At 44.2% G+C, this 14,877-nt stretch overlaps 1 protein-coding gene across 1 annotated transcript in view; it reads left to right on the top strand.

Moving 5' to 3' along the window:
• The window catches only part of LOC101483598 (cytohesin-3), a 34,530-nt gene that overhangs the window by 4,217 nt on the left and 15,436 nt on the right, over positions 1 to 14,877 (top strand). The gene's annotated exons all lie outside the window — the stretch shown is intronic.

Genomic DNA, 14,877 nt, shown 5'->3' with positions numbered 1-14,877 from the left:
TTAACTACAGTTATCCCCACGCTGAACGAAACTATAAACGGTGCCACTGTGCATTGTTTGTGGTACTCAGCTGCAGCATGGGATTCATTAGTGCATGTTTACTGCACTCGCTAATCAGAGTTGGCGCTTCTCTGCTCAGCTTGCATGCCACAGAGCAGACAGGGCCTGGCTTCAGATTGGATGAAATCAGCAACAGGCTTCAAAATGTTTTTATTACTCATGTGTCTATTTTTAGAATCATTGTATAGCTGAATGGAGAAGTGGAAAGAACACAGACGCAGGAGCTGGCTAGGAAGCAGTTTGCTGAATGGCTGGATTGAGGCCATCAATTTTTACTCTTGGATTTTAAAAAACTATTTTTTTTAGTATTTCCTTTCCTTCGTAGGAGCTCTGTGATGCTTCAGTCAAGGATTATTGCGAGCTGAGCTTTTTGTGCAGACTTGGGAGTATTAAAATGCTGAAGTGAATAGAAATTTCCAACACCTTTAAAGCCTGAATGAAGCTCTTTGTGGCAAAATTGGTGCAGACGCCCAAAATGTGCAAAACTGTTTGTCTTTGTTGAGCCCCGTCAGGCTTTTCTGTCCATGTTTCCTGTTTAACTGTCACGATAACCCGAGTGAGTCAATCAGCACTCTTCTCTCTATCTGACCGTGGGAAAAGTTAAATGTGAAAGGCCTTTCCTTCCATTCTCCTGCTGTCTTTGGACTGTGAGTGTGTTCTGAAATAACATCTCATATCTGAATGTAAAGACCTGTTAATGGTACACACCACAATGGCAGTTACTGTGTCTCCTAAAAGCACATCCAGGCTTTCTGATCAGTCTTCTCTTGCAGTGAAAGAGCTTGAGTAAAAAAAAAAAAAAATGCCTTTCTTCTTTGCGTTTCTGTGCAATCAACTCTCAATGGACATCAGACTGGATGCAATTATTTCATATCATATTCACCCCGGCAGGCGTGAAACTCAAGATAAGATGGCTTTTGAGTCTACGCAGAACTTAAGCTCTGAGGGAGATTAGTTGGTAAGAAGGGGAAGTTGGTGTGATTGGGGTATGGTCTTTGTTGTGGCTGTAGGGCGAGTGAGTGGGAGGACATCAAACGGGTACTTGAGGCGAGCTGTGGCTGCTCTGTAGGTATCCATCACCCTGGGCGGCTGAAAGTAAATGGTGCTGGTGCTGAATGGGTGGATACATGTTTACTAGTGGCGACAGCATGAATAGTGTTGTTTTTGCTTTGTGAGTCTGTCTGTCTCTCTCTCTGTGGCATTATGGTTGAAAATGTGGTCTGGGAGACACCTACTCTAGACGGACCTACCCCAAAGATGGTTTAGAGTACTTTAACCTGGGTTTATGTGTCGGTCTGTGCAAAGATTTTGCCACAAGCTCTGCAAGATGCAGTCAATACTTAGCATGTCACATTAGACATAACATTGCTGTCTGATGATAGCTGTGGTCTGAACTGCTGTAAAAGCACAATATTACAGAGTGAATGATTTTATACTACTGCACTCAATCTATGTCTAACGCAGCATGCAGAATAGGCCAACAGGGCTACCAGTTTTAATACTTGTGCTGGTGTACCTGCATTGCTTTGCATGTTTGCTGCCAAAATACTCATTGATGGTGGAGTTTCTCTCTTCAAGTTGGTGTGTTTTCTTCCAGTCGACTCAAAAAAAGAGGAAAAGCCGAAGTAGCTGAAAATGCAATCAGTCATTGCAGTCGATGCAACGTGTAGATAAATCCCCAAAAGTTGATTCTGTTGATCTGGACGTAGCGTTTTCAGTGGGAGAAACGTTTCGTCACTCATCCAAGTGACTTCTTCAGACTCAGCTGACTGCAGGTTTCCCCAATCTTATAAGCAGTACATTTGCATAATGACTTAAACTAGCACCACTGAAGAAACAATGGGCTGGGAGGTCAGTTCCTTGATCATTAACATGCAAATTCTCATGACCATTGATCAACAACCACTGATCAGAGCTCATTGATCAACAACCACTGATCAATGGCCATGAGTACCATTCACTGGGGAATGGCATGCAATCACAGCATGTACCCTTAGGCCCCCTCCACGATTCAGAGATGCTTTCCCTTTCCATGTAAATGGCCTCCTTGACTCCACGCTCAAACCCCGCTCCTCCCCATCCAGTGTGTGTACATCCTCATCCTTGAAAGAGTGTCCACTGGTCTGTAGGTGTAAATAGACTGAGGAGTCCTGGCCTGATGAGGTGGGTCTTCTGAGACTGAAGAAGTCACTTGGATTGGTAACGGAACGTTTCTCCCACTGAAAACGCAGCGGCCAGATGAACAGAATCAACTTTTGGGGATTTACTTACTTGGATGATTGAGCGTGCGTGTAGGTACATTACCATAAGTTAAGGCAGAGGGTTTGACAAGTGTTCATGATTACAGAGTCCTTGCAGTTAAACATAAATCATACTTAAGAGCAGACAGTGGGTTTTTTTTTTTTTTTTTAACATGAAGAAATCTCCTCGACGACCCCAGTGAAAGCCTTAGTGTAGCTGCCATTGTGGCCCTAACCAGTGGTTGAAAACACCAAACATGATGTCACATCCACTGGTGCAAGCCACACTTTGATTGTTTCAGCTGGTCATATGCCTGTTGTTTTGTTTTTTTTCTGGGGGGGCTTTCTGTCTTTTGTAACATCACATGGGCGATACAGCCAGATCATGTTGGTTTCATCAGAGCAGAAGCTCAGAGGGAGATGTCACGACTGCTTGAAAAGATGAGACTTCCTGAAAAGATGGGCTCTTGAGGGGAAAGAGAAGACATAAAAAAGAGGAGCACAGAGAGACCACAAAGAACAAACGGGACAAAATAGAAACAACAAGAACAAGAAGTTCCCAAAGTTGATGACTTGCAGTTGTGTTGTCAGGTGCTAAGTATAGTCCAACTAAGCCGAAACCATTTGTTTCAGCTTTGCATATTTTTCTGTGATAAAAAACAAAATAACTTCTGTTTTGGACTGAATGAAGATAAACATAACCCCGCAGCAACATCCAGTAATATATTTTGGTGACAATTAGATTTCCCGTATCCAACATGTAGTTGAGCAATACTGTATATAAAAAGTGTAAAATCTGCAGATTATTGTGTTACATAAAAAAAGAAATGCCAGTCATCTGAATAGCTGGGGATTTTGAAAAGCACTCATTCGCTTTCTTACCAAGTGTTATGTGAGAAGACTAATATTAATGCTGCTTAAAGCTAAAAGCCAGAAGAGGGTGAGTTTAAATTAGCTTAACATTTATCCAAATGTAATTAAAAAAATAAAGAAAAATCCATAGAGCATAGAGCTCCATATAATTCACCCTTCCAAACGCCATACAGCACCCGAGTAGTCTGAAATGACTGTCTGCAGTGGTTTAGGCAAATGCGTCTATTTTGTGTCATCACAAGCAATTGCCAAAAAAAAAGTGCTAAAATGAACTCTTAAAATCTCGCTGGTTGACCCAGTAGGCAGGCTGTGTTATTTAAAGGCTTAAGGGGAGATTTGGAAAGAACAGAAATTCATTTTGACTGCCAAGATTATGGGTTTTGTGGTGCAACATTAGAAGATTAAACATACAGTTGCATTACACCACATGTAAGTAGACAAACACACAAAGACAGCGCTGGCGGGTGATGCGCAAGGATTGAGTCGGGGCTTGTAACAAACTGCATTATTTAAGTGTCGGGAGAGACGGCTACATATGGACCTGATTAGAAGAGAGACTGTGGAGGCTTTGCAACATGTTCCCATCTCCATGGTAGTAGGTGTGTGTGTGTGTGTGTGTGTGTGTGTGTGTGTGTGTGTGTGTGTGTGTGTGTGTGTGTGTGTGTGTGTGTGTGTGTGTGTGTGTGTGTGTGTGTGAGAGAGAGAGAGAGAAAAAGAGAAACAAGACATTGCAACTGTTTGTCAGTGAGGCAATGTTTTTGCTGTTGTAAATAGGGGGACGCTTTGCTTGGAATTATTGCTCCGAGCTTTGAAAGGAGGAATCTCTTTAAGTGCGAGACAGAGAGCAGATGGGAGACAAAAGGCTCGGCAAATTAAATGAGTGTGTTTCACTGTGGGGACCAACACAGAGAGACAGCAGCAGAGATCTGGGCCTACAGTGTCTGAGTAATTTCAGCTGAAGGGGAACGCTGCGTCCAGTTTAGGAGAATGAAGAAAACTGGGTCCAGCCGATCATACAGGCCTGAAAGGAGGAAGGGAGTAGTGGGGGTGGCTGTGAGACTTGCATGTTTTTCTTGGCTTCTGGCTGGATAGAAATGGAGGACGCCAAACCCTTTCTCACCTCAGCACAAATACGTGGGTTACTTTTCAACCACTACTACATATCTTAGGTCAGTCTCACTGTCGGCACTTATGTCAGGCCATATATTAAAGGAACATTTCATCCCAAGAATGAACTGCATGTGTTTTTCCTCTGTTATGTACTACAACTGAACAGTAGGCTTATTATTAACTACTTGGCTGACATGTATTGTTATAGTGCTTACTAAAAATACAGCACAGCTGAGGGGAAAGGTCATAAATGTTTGCTTTGTGCATAAGAATTCTCTAAAACCAGCAAACAATCCATTCTTGGTTTTTCTTTCAGAGGGGGTGAATTACAAGAATAACTGAAGAAAATCTTTTTTACCACAGGGCTGATCACTCGATTGTGAGTGGATTAAAAACTGTCTATTATTATGATACATTAGCAGTTAGTACGTTATCTGAATGATCTGTGAGTGTTAGTTTTCTTGCAGACTCCAAAGCTGTGTTCTCTAATCACCCATTAACAGCATGGCTGTCACGTTATGGGAAGATGCAATTGCGATATGATATCGCGGAGGTTTATATCGCGGTTTTGTATCAGTTACAAAATTGTTACGCCCCTAATCTTTGAACATCTTGATACAAACCCTAGCCTTTCCATGAGTCCGTCTGCACAGCGATATCACTGCTGCTTCAGTTCAGTTTTATTTATATGCTGCCAAATCACAACAGCAGTTGCCTTAAGATGCTTTGTGGTTGCACTTTTATACAAAGAAAAACATTGTGCATTAAAATACCCACTGTAAGGTTTGTGTACTGAGCTTTTTATGCGTGTGTTTAAGAAAAGGCAAACATTTCTACAGTTCTGTTCATTTATTCTACAATCAAGATGCATAAATGACTGCACAGGCCAGAGGGAAAATATAGAAATGTCATTTTTCTTGGGGTGAAATGTCCCTTTAAATACATACTGCTGGTTAGGTTTTCAGGGTAGTTCATAGAGGTGTACCTCTATGATTTGCACTTCTGCCATTGAACCTATTATTGGCTGATATTAGCTATTTCCTGATATATCAGTATCTGCATTTATAACATCCAACAGATGAAAAGTTCAAAAAGTAAAAACGAGACCGGAGAAACACCCTTCAACCATGTCGAGCTCGATGTTGCACAGCTTGTCCAAAAGAGGGCGCTCTGCAAAGTCGACAAATACAACCACCAGCTGATCCGAGCAGCGTCGGTGGAGAGCATAAATGAGGATGGGTATCTTTTAATGTTTTGTATGTCTGAAAATCAGCCAATATGTTGGAATATCAGATTTTTAAATAACCTGCGTAATGTCAGTATTGGCATCGATATCTGTATCGACTTTTAAAATCCTATATTAGTGAGGCTTAACATCAGACTCTCCTAAATCCATGGAAATGAATCATTCCCTCTTTGGAGAAAACTTTTGAAGTTTAATAAAATATCCGGGCACTTTCTCCTTTCATTTCCTGCACCGTTTTCTCGATCAAGTATATATTTTCACGTCTGTGTTCAACTAGACTTGGATAAGAACTGAAATTTTGTTTTTGTTTTAAATGGAAAGTATTTGATCTGCCAGGTGGCCATCTGGATATTTTGAGGTGATCCGTGTATAATAACTATAGTGAACTTGGGAGTCAATACCAAGAGAGAGCAATTACCTTGACGTTGTGGGTGGCTTGTAAAGTGTTGTTCTGGTCTCATTGTGAACATGATCAGGGTGGTCCACCAGACTCTGTGTTTTTGCAGACAGCGACACAACCATCACAGGAACATCCCAGATCTCAGAGCGGGCTGAAGGCCAGCGCAGAGCTCCTGTTTAACAGAAGTCTGTGCCCATCATCCAGCTCCAGTTCTCTGCCGCTGCCTGCATGTAGTCTGCATCACTCGAGATATCAGAAGTTTGCTCTTGTTCAGTGATGCGTGCAAAATAATAGGCACCAAATTCGGATTTCAAAATTGCTCCCTGGCTAGATATCTATCACAATATTGGAGGCGAGCATGCACATATCAGATAAAGCGTTGTATTCTGCTGCTTGTCTGTCAGCTGACACCCACAGGAAGCAAAGGAAATGATCAGCCACATACATGTCGTTTTTCAAAATGTGTTGTCATATCAGTGTTGTCCATCTTTGCCGGCTGAAACTGGAACCGCATCCAAATGAGGTTTGACCGTGTAAGGCTTGAATTTTACACGTATAAAAGTGACGATGCTGGTGGAGACGAATTTTTTTTTTTTTTTTACTGTTCTGTGTAGCGCTTATTCTGTTTTGTGTAACATTTGATAACAGTTGTGCTGGTTGTTTAGTTTTGTAATAATTTACAGGCTGTTCAGCCATTTATCAAACATAATCTTCAATGTGTCGACACCAATTTCTACAGTCATCGGTGCACACCAACTTCTTCTACTCCAAGGCTAGCGCTGATACGCCTATCGCTCAGAGAAGAATACTGCAGCAAGTACCTGTACCCTCGGCGCAGATGCAAATGATGATTGGACTTAGTGATGTCACTGTTTCACGCCGCAGCCATAATGTGGGCTTTTAATGCATCAATAGAAATATTATTTTTCATTTGCTGTGAGCAAAGATCCTTTTTATCTTGCAGCAAAGACAGTGACTGTGCAGGGTCAGACGGGTACAACTTTCCACATCAAACTTTGTCACTATCATGAGTACAGTGTCTGGGTACGTGTAGTGTACTGGGTGTAGCCATACTTCTCAGTGAGAACTTGACTTTATGAGCTCGGAAAAACATTAATCTGTCTATAACCTGGAGCATCCAGGACTGGAGAGTTCCAGTGTGTGAAACTGATGCTGTTTGAACTGCACTCATCCTCTCAGCTCCAACAAAAATGCCTTCTCTGGCCAATCAAATCATCCGATCATAGTTACTTTAGCCACCGGCATAAGGCTGTGGAAGCATCACATCAAATATTGACATAGTGCTGATGCCGAACAGATGTGCAATATAACAAGGACATCATGTGCAGACCACCTCCTATGCAACCACACATAAATGCACTCACAGCAGGAGGTCCCCAGCCCCCAAAACAGCAGATTAACAGAGCAATCAGTGTAAAGGCTCTTCAGCCGCTCAAGCCCCAGATTTTGATGGTGACCCCCAGAGGTAGTTAAAACTAGAGGCCATGTTAGCCACCCAGGAACGTCTCTTCTGACACGATAGGCCAGGACCGTTATGTACCACATGGTGATCTGCTGCAGCGCAAACTATCACGTTACTTTATCCAGCATCACTGAGCCAGGCAGCGGCTAGCAGCTGGGAACATCTGTGTATATGCTGCCATATATCACACTGTATGAGTGTACAGGGCTTGTAAAGAGTGTGTGTAGGATTAGTGCCAGCTGGCTTTGGTGTGCATGTAATCATATGTATTTTCATCTACATGTCCACTGGTATGTATGATCTGGGCTATAATATAATATAAAGCATGCCTTTGTCCACCGTTTGAGGGATTGAGGGCAGCAGAGCACGGATTAGGGTCTGGATCCAAAGGAAGTTTCCTTCCTGGTCTTTCCTCCTTCCTCTCATGTGACACATAGAGCTTCAGAGCCAACTGGGATAAAAAGGATGCCTTTTTTTCTCAAAGCTCATCCACTTTAAAATACATTATAGCGTTTAAAGTCAGTTTAAAGGCAGTGAATCTAGACAAATCCCCTCTCAGTCACACGAGTCAGTGACAACTGGGACCACAGCCAGTTTCAAGTGAGCTCCATGTGCTGCAAGTACCTCGCTGCTTTTCCTGCACGAATGGTCTGAACACAGGATTTAGAGACTCATTTCTCAAAGCCTGGGAATTTTTTTCCCCTTTCTTCTGTCGACTCCAAAAAATAACTTGAATATAATATATATATATATGTGTATGTACGTATACATATACATATACATACACACATCGATGGTTTGCAGACGATTTCCTGCATGGTTTTAGTGGGTGTTTGTGGGACTGTTGTTGCTTTTGGGTGTGAAGAGCAGCAGGAGATTTACACTTAAAAGTAGATTTTGGGGAGATTTTGTTTTTTAAGGCAGGAAATTGCTGGAACCCTTTTGTTTTGCCGCACACATGTTGGAGTGTTAACCTTTGGAATCTCTCACTCGATGCCGTGTATTTCTTTTTTTTTTTTTTTTTTTTTTTTTTTTTTTTTTGCCTGTCCCGTTTGGCTCTTTTGCCATCAGAATTGTTGTCTAAAGGCAAAGAAAGATGCCCAACGGATTTACTTTACCAAACTGACCATCCCAGCCTTGCCGTAATGGTCCATTTGATTCACCTTTTATTGTTTATTTTATTTTCACTTACTGAATACGGGACAGACTTGACTGGGGGAAAGAAGGGGAGAAAGAAAGAGGGAAAGAGAAACAGCTGAGAAGAGGGACGGGGGAGAAGGGCAAAAGACAAAAACCAACAGAACGGGCAGAGAAAAAAAAATGCATATATCAATCACCTGGATCACCTGCTGAGAAAGAAAAAAGAAAGCAAGCAGAAGAGAACAAGAGTAATAGAATAAACAACATCACAATGATATATGGGAATATGACAGTAAATACTAAATGTTAAACATTATTGTGCAGCACATAAGATCAACAGAACACAGTGTGCTTTGAGGTAGGAGCCAAAAAGGGTGTAGTTTGTGGGTGTGATCACCCGTGTGTACACCTGTGAGCATGGACGCGCTTGTTTTTTGTTTTTTTAAAAGGTTCCTTCATGTAATAATCTGCTAGAGGGTGTGGGGGGGCCACAGTCCCGTCCTCCAGGGCGTGAAGCAGGTGTGGAGGAGATCAAAACTCCAGACATCCAGAGGCCCCCAGAACACAAGAGACCAAGGAAGACCAACAGAGGGGCAGCTGCGCCACTGTCCCGGAAAGAGCTGAGGAGAGTCCCAGATGAGGGCTCACTCAGCAGCCGCGGAGCAGAAGCCAGGGGGAGTTGCAGTGACGCGCCCGTGAGCTCCGCCGGCAGCCAGCTGCGCCTGAGTGACCGAGCCCCAGGCCGAGAGGCCGGGGGCACCCCACCTCCGAAGTGGCCCGAGCGAGCCCCAGGCTCCAGGCCCCGATAAGCGGCCGCCAAGGAGTGAGCCGGTGTGTACCTGGACGCCCATCCCCGGACACAAAGAACCACCAACGCACCGATGTCTGAGGGGGTCCGCCACTGGCAGGGGAAGTGGTGGTAGGGGGAGATAGGCCTCCAAACCTTGGAGGTCCTGAGATGTCCCCAGAGAGGTGGCGCCTGACACCCAACCTGACATATAGACACAGACATACAGGCACACACAGATACAAACATCCATTCCCCCCTCATGCTCTCATATGCACTTACTCCACACTCAACCAACGTGGAGACAGACATAAAGAGACGTTGTACACACGATCACACTCCCCAAGCGTACTCTACAAACCGGGTCTAGGTGCCCCCGCCCCTGGAGGGGGGAACTGCACCCAGACCCAGGTGGTGTTTCCCTTTTCCCTGCGGTGGGGGGAGGCAGACCGCCCCGACTCCGCAGCAGCAGGAAGGCTCCACACTCCAGACCGCAGTCGGACGGCCAACTCCTCCTCCTAGTCCTAGCCCCCCTGCTCCAGCAGGTCGCAGAGAACGGGGGTGAGAGAAGACTCCGAACCTCCCTCCACCCGCTCATTGTAATGTTGATGCATGTGTGTTCTAAGGTGCATTTAAAACCCAGGAGGGCTTGGAGCTACCTGCCAGAGAGCAGCAGGTAAGCGCATGGTCCCTCCTGCTAGCCCTCAATGTCTACGTGTATTTAAAATTGAGAGGTGGGCAATGATGCCAGGGGTGGGGTGTACCCCCTGATGGTACTTTGGACTCCGTGTATCGTGCCCACCCCCAAGATCCTATATGTATGTGTAATGAGAGTGTGAGTAATGTGAATGTCTAAGTTGTGGGATAAAATTGAGGCAGAGGCAGCCAGAAGGGGACAGAGGGGGGGGTAGCCTCCTCTGCACCCTGGTGACATACCCCTACTCCAAGGCCCTGCATGTGTGGGTGGTTGTGGTGGAGCGGGAAGAGGGAGGCAGCTGGAGATGGGGAGGGAAGGAAGGGAGGGGCAAGTGACCCCTCCCTGGGGCCAGCTCCCCCGCTGACCCCAGTAGGCACCCCCATACTCCGCGACCCGCCAGGGAAAGGGGGCCCAGGCCCATCCAGACCGGGCCCAGTGCAGCAGCGCCGCCCGGCCCCACAGAGCCCGGGACAGTCCACCCAACCCCACCACAGAGAAAACTGCACCCACCCCACCATCCACTCATCTTCCAGACTACATAAGACAATAAACACCCAGGCTGAGATCTTCCTCCACCTCTCCTGTATCTCCCCCTCCTGCAGAGGCAGCTCCTGAGGAGAGGAAAGCTCCTGCAAGATGTGACAATCTCCCCCACCAGTTGAAGAGCCCCCCAGGTGGCTCGACGCACCGGCGGCACCCTGCTCCAGGGCTGGGCCCCCATGCACCCACCCGCCCACAACCCCGGCAACACACCAACCAGGACCCAAGCCCCCGAGGCCCGGTCCGGGTCCCAGCCCAGAGACGGAGCGCCCCCAGAACCTCACGCCCATCCCGGACCCACCCAGGGGCAGCCAGGCTACCAGGTCAGTAACCCACGTCCGTCAGCACAGACCCTCCCCTAGCCCCGCTGCACGCAGCCGCGAGGAAACAGTCACCGGAGAGCCAACAGAGCCCCTAACTGGACATGACCGCTACCCCGGGTTGAGCCCCCCAAGGAAGATGCCTCCGGGGAACCCCCCGACGCCCTAAGCCTGTCCCTACCCCCACACCAATCACAACAGTGAAGGCGGGACCAAACTATGACCCCCCACCCCCACTAGGTGATGGAGCTGATCAAAGGAGCCCAGAGCAATTGATCTGATGTGGTGGCAGAGGCTGTATCAAGACTAATGTAATCTAATAGATAATTTCTATATTGGTTAGAGTTAAGATTATTTTTATTTTTCCAGTTCATGAGGACTGTTTTCTTGGCTATGCATAGGGCAGTGAAAACCATATGGGCTATATTCTTTTCTGAAGTGACATTATCTAAGCTGCCCAACAAACACACTAAGGGGGAAGTTGGAATGTTACATTTCAGACACTTCGATAAGTCTTCACATATCTCGCGCCAAAACTTCTGAACTGGTGGACAGAACCAAAGAGCGTGGATATAATTGTCCGGTGAATTGGTTTGGCAGTGTGAGCAGTTGTTGGTAGACGTAAAGCCCATCTTGAACATCCGATGACCTGTATAGTGCACTCTATGTAATATTTTGTATTGAATTAATTGAAGACTGGGATTTCTAATTAGATGAAAGGTTTTTAAGCAAATCTGAGACCAGAAGTTTAGGTCTAAGTTAACTGATAAATCCGCTTCCCATTTTGCAATAGGAAGTGATATTGATTCATCTGTTTTAGAAAGCATTCTGTATATTTTGGATAGTAATTTGGGGGGTTTAAGAGTAAGAAATTGAACCACACTTGGTGGTGTTTGTAGTTCAACTTGACCCGGTTTAAATTTCTTTTTTACTATGGATTTAATTTGTTGATATTCTAAAAATCTTTTCTTGTTGATCCCATATTGTGTAACTAGTCCGTCAAATGAAATAAATTCTGTTCCTTCTAGTATATGTTCTAAATATTTGATTCCTTTATCACTCCAATCTGAAAAGTTTATCATATTATTGTTTTGGAATATGTCAGGGTTGTTCCAGATAGGTGTACGTTTGCATGGGATTAATGAAGACACCGTCAATTTTAGAAACTCCCACCATGCTGTCAGAGAAGAGCTGATGTTGATGCTTTTAAAGCATTCATGTCGTTGGATGTTTGAGCTGATAAATGGTAGGTCTGAGATCTCTAGATTATTGCAGAGTGCTTGTTCTACATCTAGCCAAGGTTCATCTAAGAGGGTGTGTTTTAGCCATCCTGAGATGCCGTGTATTTCTAATGTCGCCTGTTGGGGATTTCTTCTAGAGGTCACAAAGTTAAAGTGTGTCTAGCTTTTTTTTGTTTTCTTAGACACAAATTGAAGCCAGCGTGCCATTAACTTTTGTATGATTTGACCCTCTCAAGATCTGCTGTTTACTTAGAGGCAGTGACTCACCCCGTAATTGATTTTAGTAGATTATCATTCAAGCATGGCTGCGTTTGGCTTGGTAGCGACCAGTTTGCTAAAGACACTAAAGTCATTTCCTGAGTAAGTCATAGAAGGTCACGGGGCGGGTGTGTTAATAATCTAATTGGTGGACCACCTCTGAAGAAAGGTCATACACTGCTAAGCAAGAGCATCCAGTAGACCAGAAGCACTAATAGCAGGGACTTTATGGCTTTCTCTGTTATCATGTGGTTTGAAAAGCTTGTAGACCCAGCAAGACTAGCCTCGATCGAAGGATCGTGATAACGCTATGCCACTAATGGTGCTTGGCTTTCATTAAAGGGAGCATCCTCTTCTCATTCAATTTGTAATGAATCAAGATTGTAATCCTGCACGTTGTTGTTGCAGCCGTGGGATATCTCTATTAGCTAATGCACAGCCATAGGCTAATGGAAAACATGGAGCTGTATGCCTCCTGCATAAAATCATCCTCTGGGACAATTATTCAAAAGGCATAAAAGAAGCCCAGTGATTGGGAAAACCTTTTTAATTTTTTGCTTTATAGATTATTTCCTGTTTTAATAATTAGTCATCTGGTACAAACGGTGTCAGATGCCGGAATACGATTTGATTGTTTAGCCTGAGAAAGCTGGTGCCAGGAAATGTTTTATCCGCCTGTTTAGCTGTTAGCATTCACCATGATTACCATTTAGTTTTCTAAGAAAAACACATTCAACTGATGCTTTAGTCTTTGTCTTAACATATTTGATATATATTGGCATTAACACTTACGATACAATATCCAGTATTTGCTAATAATACTTCGTTTTTAACAAAACTTAATGATAGAAAGTGTTTAGGTTTCCATCACATCCCACAGTCCTCTTTTGGATTGAGATCTGGTGACTGTGGAGACCATTTGAGTACCGTGAACTCATCGTCATGTTCAAGAAACCAGTTTAAGATGATTTGAGCTTTGTGACAGGGCGCATGGTGGCCCACTGTGGCCATAAAGGAATGGACACCATCAACAGTGTTGACGATGTGGCATTTAAACAATACTCATTTTGGTACGAGGAGGCAGTAAATGATCCCCCCCACACCATCACACCACCGCCAGCAAGCCTAAACTTCTTCAGATCAGATTCCAGTTTTCTGTTGTTCAATTTTGTGAATTGAAGCTTCATTTTTCCCATTTTTAGCTGACAGGAAGGCCACCCAGATTGTATTCTGTTGATGTCTGATTTTTTTTTTCCTGGTTTTGGCACTGGTATCACCCCCAATAAACGTGGAAAAATTTTATACCATATTCATATCTGTCCATTAAATATGAAGCTATAGTTTAGCATAAGATAACGCTTAGAAACAACTCGACTGTGCTTATATAGGCATAGATTGAGATTTCATAAAGCAGAGGACACAGGGAGCACATCCTTCCAACTAATTAGATGCCTCCAACCCTTCTTGAACTTTTAACCAGTAAAATTCACAAACAGACTTTGATGTATGCAGGCGAAATTGTTCAAAAACACTTAAATAAAACATTAAAAAGTCATGTGAAAGAGCCTTGAAACTGGGAAACTTAGGAGTTTCCCAAGTAATTGTCTTCAAAGCCACATTCATTCATGGTCACAATAGAATTGCAAGTAGTGTAAGTGATGTGAGGTAGCCGAAGGTGAGCAACACTAATTAATTAACATCTTTATTTTCGTTGTGCTTTCATGTTCCCATCTGCTGTCTATTAAAATCATGGCCCTGGGGAGAAAATACCCCTCCCCATCTTTACCTGACCCTCATCACGCTGCTTCAGAATTACATAACTGGGTTAGAAAGTACCTTTTGTGTCACTGCTAAATGCGAATACCATCGACAACAATACTTGGCCGCCCTGAATGCAATTCTTCGGCAAGCTGTCAAATTAAAAGGGGCTTGAGTACTTCCTCTTGAGCCCAGTGACCCTGTTTTATTTTTAATTGGCGCAGAATCCCGACTGTGAGGGGGAAATAACAAGTGGTGGGTTTTTCTTGGTTTTTGGGGGGGTGGGTTGTTTCTTTTCCCTTTAGCAACATGTGAAGCTGCGCATGATTTTTAGATGTGCCACTTTCCTGTTGAGAGATTTACGCTTTCTGCTTTTTGGTTGGCTTAATGAAGCAGGATTTCACAGACTCACTGTGCTCGGGAAGATGTAGAAAATTGAGAAGTAAAGCGTGCGTTGGATGGAAGAGGGATGAAGTTAGAGGGAAAAACAAGAGTGAAACATTGGAAAAGAAAGCAAATCATCTTTTTCTCTTGCATGTTTTGGGTTTTTTTTCTTGCTCAGAGTGGTAAAACACACACAGCTGGAGGGGGTTGGGGTCATGGGCTGTGTTAAATTACCAAATTCACATGAAAGAAACATAATCTGGATTGGTTTTATTAATAGAATTTTCCCCCCGAGCCAAATGGAGAAGGAAGGAGGGAAGGGGCTAAACACTTTCAAGTG

The sequence above is a fragment of the Maylandia zebra genome, linkage group LG8 (genome assembly GCF_041146795.1).
Source record: "Maylandia zebra isolate NMK-2024a linkage group LG8, Mzebra_GT3a, whole genome shotgun sequence".
NCBI lineage: Eukaryota > Metazoa > Chordata > Actinopteri > Cichliformes > Cichlidae > Maylandia > Maylandia zebra.
Note: the sequence above shows the minus strand (reverse complement) of the source record. Positions and strands in the feature narration are given on the sequence as shown.